This window comes from Trichechus manatus, unplaced genomic scaffold (genome assembly GCF_000243295.1).
Source record: "Trichechus manatus latirostris isolate Lorelei unplaced genomic scaffold, TriManLat1.0 scaffold00013, whole genome shotgun sequence".
NCBI lineage: Eukaryota > Metazoa > Chordata > Mammalia > Sirenia > Trichechidae > Trichechus > Trichechus manatus.
In genome coordinates, this window is record NW_004443949.1 from 12183715 (window position 1) to 12194665 (window position 10951).

Genomic DNA, 10951 nt, shown 5'->3' on the forward strand with positions numbered 1-10951 from the left:
TTTACAGAACAAAATAGTTTCTCATTAAACAGTTAGTACACATGTTCCCCTATGACAATGATTAACGACCCCACTACATGTCTACACTGTCCTTACTCAACCTTGGGTTCCGTATCACCAGCTTTCCTGTCCCCTTCTGCCTTCTAGTCCTTGTCCCTGGACTGCTGTGCCTCATTAGTCCCGTTTTGTTATATGCAGATGTCCAGCATACTTACTTCTTAAAAATTAAACACAAGATATTCAAGTCTTGAACTAGTTCTTCAAAGTACAGAAAACTCAGTAAAATACTTGGAAGCCATAGGTTATTCATTTACCTTGGAACTTTTTTTGTGTGTTTCGGGTGGAGGTGGGAGGGTAGGGAATAACTATCATATTTAAAGCTCTAGGTAAACGAGAACGCTATTAATTGGTGTTGGATGATATGATACTCAGCTATGATGGGACTATGTTGGAGAAAAATAATGTTGTAAATTACTACTGAAGCACTGTCTATAGGAAATAAAGATTTGTGACCATGGGAAAAAAAATGGTACATGATTTGGGATTAGTGAGAAACACTATAATGAAATCTATCATCATCATATGTTTTATTTAAACAATTGTACTATGGGGCATACATACAATCATAGGTTGATTAATAAAAAATAAATTTGCTTGGCATAATAAAGTATAATTGCAAATATAGAACGAATATGATAAATGAGTATTTCACTTCTTTTAATAGATCCTGTGTTGTTAGGTAAAGTCAAGTTAGTTCCAACTCATATGTACAATAGAATGAAGCACTGCCATCCTGCACCATCCTTGCTATCATGACTATGTCTGAGCTCATTGTTACAGCCACTGTGTCAATCCATCTCACTGAGGGTCTTCCTCTTTTTTGCTGACCCTCTACTTTACCAAGCATGATGTCCTTCTCCAGGGACTGGTCTCTACTGATAACATGTCCAAGGTACGTGAGACGAAGTCTCACCATCCTCATTTCCAAGGAGCTTTCTGGCTGTACATCTTCCAAACAGACTTGTTCGTCCCGCTGGTTGTTCATGGTATATTCAATATTTTTCACCAGCATTATAATTCAAAGACGTTAGTTCTTCCTCAGTCTTCCTTATTCTTTGTCCAGCTTTCCGATGTATATGATGCGACTGAAAATATCATGGCTTGGGTCAGGTGCACGTTAGTCCTTACGGTGACATCTTAGCTTTTGAACATTTTAAAGAGGTATTCTGCAGATTTATCAAATGATTTCCTGACTGCTGCTTCCATGGGTGTTGATTGTGGATCCAAGTAAAATGAAATCTTTGACAACTTCAATTTTTTATCCATTTATCATGATGAAGCTTATTGGTCCAATTGTGAGGATTTATGTTTTCTTTATTTTGAGGTGTAATCTATACTGAAGGCTGTAGTTTTTGACCTTCGTCAGCAAGTGCTTCAAGTCCACTTCACTTTCAGCAAGCAAGGTTATGTTATCTGCATATCTCAGGTTGTTAATGAGTCTTCCACCAATCCTGATGCCACATTCTTCTTCATATAGTCCAGCTTCTCAGATTATTTGCTCAGCATACAGATTGAATAAGTACGGTGAAAAAATGCAACCCTGATGCATAACTTTCTGGATTTTAAACCACACAGTATCCCCTTGCTCTCTTTTGAAGTACTTCCCCTTGATCTATGTACAGGTTCCTCATGCGCACAGTTAAGTGTTTTGTAATTCCCGTTCTTCGCAATGTCTTCCATAATTTATTATGATCCACACAGTTGAATGCCTTTGCATAGTCAATAAAACACAGGTAAACATCTTTCTGGTTTTCTCTGCTTTCAGCCAAGATCCATCTACATTAGCAATTATATCCCACATTTCATGTCCTCTTCTAAATCCAGCTTGAATTTCTGACAGTTCCCGGTCAATGTACTGCTGCAAACTCTTTTGAATATCTTTAGCAAAATTTTACTTATGTGTTATATTAATATTATTGTTCAATAGTTTCCACATTCTTTTGAATCACCATTCTTTGGAATGGACACAAACATGGATCTCTCCCAGTGAGTTGACCAAGTCACTCTCTTCCAAATTTCTTGGCAGAGACAAGTGAACACCTCTAGCACTGCATCTGTTTGTTGAAACAGTTCAGTTGGTATTCTGTCAATTCCTGCAGCCTTGTTTTTCACCAATGCCTTCGCTTGGACTTCTTCCTTCGGTACCATTGGTTCCTGATCATATGCTTCCTCTTGAAATGGTTGAATATTGACAAATTCTTTTTGATGCAGAGACTCTGTGTATTACTTCCATCTGCTTTTGATGCTTCCTGCATCATTCAATATTTTGCCTACAGAATCCTTCAAAACTGTAACTCGAGGCTTAAATTTTTTTCTTCAGTTCTTTTAGCTTGACAAATACTGAGTGTGTTCTTCCCTTTTGGTTTTCTAACTCCAGTTTTTTGCATATTTCATTATAATATTTTACTTTATCTTCTCTAGCGGCCCTTTGAAATCTTCTGTTCAGCTCTTTTACTTCATTATTTCTTCCATTTGCTTTAGGTACTCTACTTTCAAGAGAAAGTTTCAGAGTCTCTTCTGACATCCATTTTGGTCTTTTTTTCTTTTATGTCCTTTTAATGACCTTTTGCTGTCTTCATGAATGATGTCATTGATGTTCTTCCACAACTCATCTGGTCTTTAATTGTTAGTGTTCAATCCTTCAGATCTATTCTTGAGATGGTGGGATATAGTCAAGTTCATGTTTTGGCTCTGGTGGACTTGTTTTGATTTTCTTCAGGTTCAAAATGAGCTTGCATATGAGCAACTGATGGTTTGTTCTGCAGTTGGTCCCTGGCCTTTTTTCTGGCTGATGATATTGAACTTCTTCATCATCTGTTTTCACAAATGTAGTTGATTTAAATCCTGTGTTTTCCATCCAGTTAGGTCCACGTGTACAGCTGTCAAAAAAATGGTATTTGCAATGAAGAAGTTGTTGGTCTTGCAAATTTCTATCATGCAATTTCTGGCATCATTCCTACCACCAAGGCCATATTTTTCAACTACCTATCTTTATTCTTCATTTGCAACTTTCACATTTCAATCACCTCTAATTATCAATGCATCCTGATTACATGTTCAATCAATTGCAAACTGCAGAAACTGGTAAAAATCTTCAATTTCCTCTTCTTCAGTATTAGTGTTTGGTTTGTATATTTGAATAGTAGTGGTATTAACTGGTCTTCCTTGTAGGTGTGTAGATATTATCCTTACACTGACAGCATTGTTTTTCAGGAAGGAACTTGAAATGTTCTTTTTGATGATGAACATGATGCCATTCCTCTTCAATTTGTCATTCCTGGCACAGCAGACCATATAATTGTCTGATTCAAGATGGCCAATACCAGTTCATTTCTGCCCACTAATGCCAGGGATATCGATCTTTATGCATTCCATTTCATTTTTGACAACTTCAATTTTCCTAGATTTATACTTTATACCTTCCTCATTCTGATCATTAATGAACGTTTGCAGCTTTTTTTTTTTTCTTATTTTGAGTTATGTCACTTCAGCAAATGAAGATCCTGAAAGCTTGACTCCATCCACGTCATTAAGGTTGACTCTACTTTGAGGAGGCAGCTCTTCCCCAGTTGTCTTTTGAATGCCTTCCAACCTCAAGGGCTCATATTCTGGCACTTTATTAGACAATGTTCTGCTGCTATTCATAAGTTTTTCACTGGCCAATTTTTTTCAGAAGTAGACTGCCAGGTCCTTCTTCCTAGTCTGTCTTAGTCTGGAAGCTCAGTTGAAACCTGTCCACCAAGGGTGACACTGCTGGCATTTGAAACACTAGTGGCAAATCTCCAGTATCATAGTAACAAGCAAGCCACTGTCAGTATGACAAACTAACAGACGTGTGGTAGAATAGATCCTCTAACTATATTTAATTTTTTACTGGAAGGGAAAAAATTAGCCTGTCTCTGACATGTGAGTTTGTATTGTTGATAGGCTACTTGATGGTTGAAGAATAAAAATAAATAAATCTCTTCTGAAAGAGAGCTCCTGACAACACTTATTAAGACAAATACTCTCCAGATGATCTGCAGGCTGATATTATGTTCTATGTATGATTTTTGTTTATATTTCAGTTTACTGAAAGAGCTAATAATATACTTATGTTATATAATATAAAACAGACCATATGCAATCAAGTGTCTCCTCAAAATCGTTTTTAATTTTTAGAATTGAAGGTTTGTTTTGTTGTAATTGTTATGGCAAAAAAAGAAGAAATTCTGTGGATTGTCCACGTAATCTACTGCTTCACCAACGGAGCTATAAAATTAGAAAAAAATTTAAAAAAGACTTTAGAACACCTACTTTGTATAGTAGGATTCTGAGGGAATGAAAAAGTTACATTTTTTTTTTTAAAGCAGCTCTGCTGAAGTCACTGGGAAATATGACATCCATTATGCATCTTTACCAAATGCCTTATGTTTCTATGTATTAATGAGTAAGTGATCCAGTGACATACTGTGATGGTAGCATACTGTTCAGTTCTCTGTGAGTAAGAAATTGTCAATTAGCTCTGAGGACTACCCTTAGTCAAGAGCTTCCAGCTGTAATACCTTTGGTATTTGCCATAGCATTTGAGCCAAGATCATGCTCCTATTTGGTAACCACAACCAACAACTGGCCGTTTCTGCTCATTGTGGGACTGATTCATCTACAGTCATTGATCAAAGACACTGATGCCAATAAAACATAATTAGGCTATGAAATAAGCATATCTAACACAGCTTAATGGTTTCACTTGAGATGATCTGATAAGGTTTTTGCATTCAACTATTGAGCCAAGAGTGATAATATACCAATTTTGCTTTGTTTACTCCTCCAATTAAAAGCCAGATTAGGAAGATGACTATGATAATTATGCCAGTGCAGATTGAATCTAGATTCCTATTGATAGCTACATGATGCCATTTATGCTGGAGCAAGTTTCACTTTGTGTATGCTTCCAATTGATAACGTGATTTATGGACTGCTTCAGTAGGTTCAAGGTTCCAACTGATGGCTCAAAAACAACATGGATATAATTATCAAATTAAATTAATAGAAACAAATGCAGTTTCAATTGTCTATTTTCTGATTACTGGGGTACTACCAAACTAGATCCATGATTTCTTGACCACAGCTGATATGTTTATTGAATAAATATGATAAAAAGTAACATTTTTGTACTATTGAATGAGGGTGAATGAGGCTGAAATTCACTCCTGGAAATGTCCCAAGTCATGCACAACATATGCATGGGTGCGCTATGCCAGAACTTTTAAACATAAATTCATCATTTCTATGCATTGTATGTGTGTGCATGTTATTTATGTGGGCATACTATTTGTGAAAAATATGGTATATTTGGGATATTACACTTCTAACTTCTTGGTATCTGCTTTCTGGACACAAACTCTTTGAAGAAGAAAGATATGTAACTTTAAAAAATTTATGAAAGAATGATTAGTCCTTATTTAATAAAAATGTAGCTGTAGAAAATTTAGAAGTTGCTAAATCATTTTCTGACATATATACCAGAAGCCCTGGTGGAGCAGTAGTTAAGCCTTTGGCTGCTAACCAGAAGTTGGTGGTTCTAATTCATCAGTTGCTCTGTTAGAGAAAGATGTGACAGTCTGCTTTGGTAAAGATTTACAGCCTTGGAAACCCTATGGGGCAGCTCTACTCTCTCTCATAGGGTCACTATGAGTTGTAATCGACTCTACGGCAATGGGGCAATGGGTGTATATATATACACACACCTTCATGTATATACACATGTACATACATATGTATATATGTATATATATATATTTATACATTGGAACACTAGAAATATTTTCATTTCACAATATATAAAAGCTTATCATTTTATATTATTGTGGTTCTTGAACTAAATCTTACTTTTTTTAAACTAATCATCTTTCCATGGAGTTATACAAAATAAAATGTGCATAATGCATCTGTTTCTCCATCGCTAAAGTCGCTGATGGGCACTGTATTAATAATAATTGACATAAGGCCAATTCCCTAAATGGGAAGACAACTTACACCTCTGCTTTCCAACTTCTCCATCTCTGACACCCGCCATTCACATGCCATTTTCTCTCTCTCTGACTTTGTATCTCCAGAGTTAGTTCTTTACAAAATGGCTCTCTGCACAGTCATCTTCTGTCCACCAGCCATCAAAGCTGGGTTCTCACAATTTGCTTCTAATCAACTGCCAGATAGGCAGATGCTGTGCCCTGCTGGCTCTCATTGCCCCCCGTGGGTTTAATAATTTGCGAAAATGACTCAGAACTTGTGGAAAGGGCTATACGTACTATAACATTTTTAGTATAAATACAAAAGGATATACAGGAAGAAATGCACAGGTTAGGTCTAGGAGGAGTTTTTGGCAGGCAATTACACGTCTCGTGAGAGGTGCCTTTCCTCCCACCAAAACCAAAACCAAACCAAACCTGTTGCCATCGAGTCAATTCTGACTCATAGTGACCCTATAGGAAAGAGTAGAACTGCCCCATGGAGTTTCCAAGGAGTGGCTGGGGGATTCAAACTGCTGACCTTTTGGTTAGCACTGAGCTCTTAACCACTGCGCCACTAGGGCTCCTTTCCTCCCACACGCATTATCAATTCAGGAGTTCAAAAGGAAGGTTCAAGGTCCAGGATTCCTTATAATAGTCATTGCATATGCATGGTTGGGGCCTTAAAGAATAGTCGTGACACCTTCAATTAATTAACATGTATGCTTAATATGCATTTTACTCGGGTGTGATATTGATGATTTTTGTTTTAATTTTTTCTTGATGTAATTAAATGAAGTTTACATTTCAATTTGGTCTCCCATACAGAATTTTTTTTTAACATACATTGTTATGAGACCCCAACCGTTCACCACATTCTGTGACAGCACACTCCTCCCCTCCGCCCCTGATTCCCCATGAGCATTCAACCAGCTCCTAACTCTCTCTGCCTTCCCCTCTCACCTCTGGACAGAAGCCGCCCCTTTGGTCTCTTGTGTCTACTTGTCTAAGAGACACATTCTTCATGAGTATCACTTTAGGTCCCACAGTCCAGTCCAATCCCTCTCTCACCTAGAGTTGGCCTCGGAAATTGTTTGAGTTCTGGGATGATGGAGAGACCAGGGGCCATGTTTTCCAGGGCACCTCCAGTCTTAGTCAGACCATTAAGTCTGGTCTTCTTACTAGTATTTGAGTTCTGCATCCCATTGTTCTACTGCTCCATCAGGGACCTGATGATATCGTTTTGATAATTTCCACATACTGTTGGATCACATTTCTTTGGAATGTGCACAGATATGGATCTCTTCCAGTCACTTGACCAAATTTCTTGGCATAGATGAGTGAGCATCTCCCTTGCTACATCCATTTGTTGAATCATCTCAATTGGTATTCCATCAATTCCTGGAGCCTTGTTTTTTGTCAATGCCTTCATTGCAGCTTAGATTTCTTCTTCAGCATCACCAGTTCTTGATCATATGCTCTCTCCTGAAATGGTTGAACATTGACCAATTCTTTTTGATAGAGTGATTGTGTGTATTCCTTCCATCTTCTTAAAATTGCAGCTCAAGGCTTGAATTATTTCTTCAAATCTTTTAGCTTGAGAAATGCTGAATGTTTTCTTCCTTTTTGGTTTTCTAACTCCAGGCCTTTGCATATTTCATTATAATACTTTACTTTGTCTACTCAAGGCGCCCTTTGAAATCTTCTGTTTAGCTCCTTTACTTCATCTCTTCTTCCTTTCACCTTAGCTACTGTACATTCAAGAGCAAGTTTCAGAGTCTCTTCTGGCATCCATTTCATCTTTTCTTTCTTGTCTTTTTATAACCTTTTGCCTTCTTCATGTATATAGCTTTGATGTCATCCCACAACTCGTCTAGTCTTTGGTCAGTAGTGTTCAGTGCCTCAAATCTATTCTTGAGATGCTTTCTAAATTCAGAAGAGATAACGTGTTTTGGCTCTTGTGGGCTTTAGTTTTCTTCAGCTCCAACTTGAACTTGCCTATGAGCAATTGATGGCTCGCTCTGCAGTTGGCCTCTGGCCTTGTTGTGGCTGATGCTACTGAGCTTCTCCATTGTCTCTTTCCACACATATAGTCGATGTGATTCCTGTGCATTCCATGAGGTGATGTCCACATGTACGGTCACCATTTATGTTGTTGAGAAAAGGTATTTCTAATGAATAATTCATTGGTCTTGTAAAATTCTACATGCAGTCTCTGGCATCGTTTCTGTCTCCAAGGCCATATTTTCCAACTACTGATCCTTTTTCTTTGTTTCCAACTTTCACATTCCAATCACCAGTAATTATCAGCACATCTTGATTGTATGTTTGATCAATTTCAGACTGTAGAAGTTGGTAAAAATCTTCAATTTATTCATCTTTTGTATTAGCAGTTGGTATGTAAATTTGGATAATAGTCATATCAACTGGTCTTCCTTGTAGGTGTATGGATATTATCCTATTAATTACAGAATTGTACTTCAGGATAGATCTTGAAATGTTCTTTTTGACAATGAATGTGACACCGCCCTTCTTCAATTTGTCATTCCTGGCATAGTAGATCATATGATTGTCCAATTCGAAATGGGCAATACCAGTCCATTTCAGCTCACTGATGCCTAGGGTATCAATCTTTGAGTGTTCCACTTCAGTTTTGAAAAGCTCTAATTTTCCTAGCTTCATACTTCACATATTCTATGTTCCAATTATTAATGGATGTTACAGCTGTTTCTTCTCATTTTGAGTCATACCACATCAGCAAATGAAGGTCCAGAAAGCTTTATTCCATCCAAGTCATTAAGGTCAACTGTACTTTGATGAGATAGCTCTTCCCTAGTCATATTATGAGTGCCATCCAACCTGAGGGTCTCATCTTCCAGTACTATATCAGACAATGGTTTGTTGTTATTCGTAAGGTTTTCACTGGCTAATTTTTTTTTTAGAAGTTGATCACCAGGTCCTTCTTCCTAGTCTGTCTTAATCTGGAAGCTCCACTGAAACCTGTCCACCATAGGTGACCCTGCTGATATTTGAAACATCAATGGCATATTTTCCAGCATCACAGCAACACTCAAGCCACCACAGTAAAACAAACTGACAGGGGAGTGGTGGTTGAATATATTAGTAAGCCTTATTCCAAGTAATTGTGAGTTATTCACAAATTCGTTCCAAACTCATTATTCACATTCTCAAATACATATGAAGTGTACAGTATATAAAATTATAAAATTATATTTAGAAAGAAATGAGTGTGATAATATAGGGTATAAGGAATGCTGATAGTTGCCAATTGCAGTAAATATGAGAAAAAACTAATTTGGTAAATTCTTAATTTCTCAAACTAAACAAAGGTTCAGATGTGATGAAAAACGTGAGGAAGTTTAGGCATGACCATTCATATTTAAAATCAAAGGTTGGAAAAATATGATTCTTTATTAATACTATTTCGTAAAAATTACTATATCTAGAGTATCTTATCTATTCATTTTTTTATTACTCCCCACCCATTTGAAAATATTGTGATAATTGAGAATAGGAGAAACAAAAAATTATTAAGAGGTTACTCCTGTTCTAAAAAGTGCTTAAAATTGATTTTGTGAGATTAAATTCACCATTGTTAAAGAAAGTATATGAGTAACGAAAAATGTGTACTCTGATCATTTTGTTTAATACGAAATTCAAGCAAGGAAATAGATCACTGTTCTTTGGATTGAGAAAACCAAATCACTCTTTTGAAATTGTCAGAAAATATCTTCTGAAGTACACAGACTTTGAGTTTTGTCTTCATAATGTTTTGCTTTTAAATCTCTATTTCCACAAATTTTATTACTAGCCTCATCTCTGATTTTGTACTCTATTCAGATCTGTAGTTCATATAAAGCTCTCCTTACTATGCTCATTTATTTATTTAGTTCATATGCATGGGGTAAGTTCTTTGTTTTGAATACGGTTCATTAGCTCCAGTTCAAGGATGGTGACTACCGTATTGAGCCAACCTGTCAAATAGAGATGAATTTTTAAATTTTGAAGATATATATTACATCTCTCAGAAATGCTATGAATATTGTTATTAAAAATGTTATTTTGATTTCTGATTATTTTTGGCACTAAGATGATACTTTCAAATAATAATGTTTTAGAGGAAATGTTCTGGGTTGATTTTCTTCTTAGACATTTTCCACAACATCTGAGAAATACCTGGAATCTAAATAGCTCTGTGTCGTCTTGCATAGGCACTGTTTTTCTGATATTCGCTCAGAAAAATTTACAAGTAAAGTAGTAGGGATTGCTTTTGTTAGTTAAGTCTATAATGAGAAAACATCCAGGACAATTGTCTTCATATTATCCATATATTAAAATAATCTGTATAGTTGAAATGGATTTTTACATCCTCTTAAATTATGTAGCAGCCTTATAAAAACATTTTTCTCTATTTTAGAAAATTTGTAATACTTTCTTAACAAAATAACATTTTTTTCTTCTGCTTAAAGATGTAGAAATTATATTCATATTATCAAATTATTATACAAAGTAAATACTCATGTTATGATGCTGTAATAATGGCATTAAAACTGTCATAACTTGTCAACAATAGTAATCATAAGATATGCCTGGAATTTAGAAATAACACATCTATCAATTTAGTTCAGAATCAGGAGTGATTAATTTGACTCAGTTGAAGATTAAGTGTACGACTTGATATTATAAAATAAAAAATAAATACGTAACCAGGAAATAGAATTCCTCATGATATCCTCATATTTATAAGGGATAATGATACATTTAAAATGATATATAAACGATTCAACAATTTTCCTATAATATATTGCAATGAAAAAAGGAGGGAGCACCCAAAAACTTTCTCAAGCACAACCTCTTGTGTTTCTTCTATTATTACCACA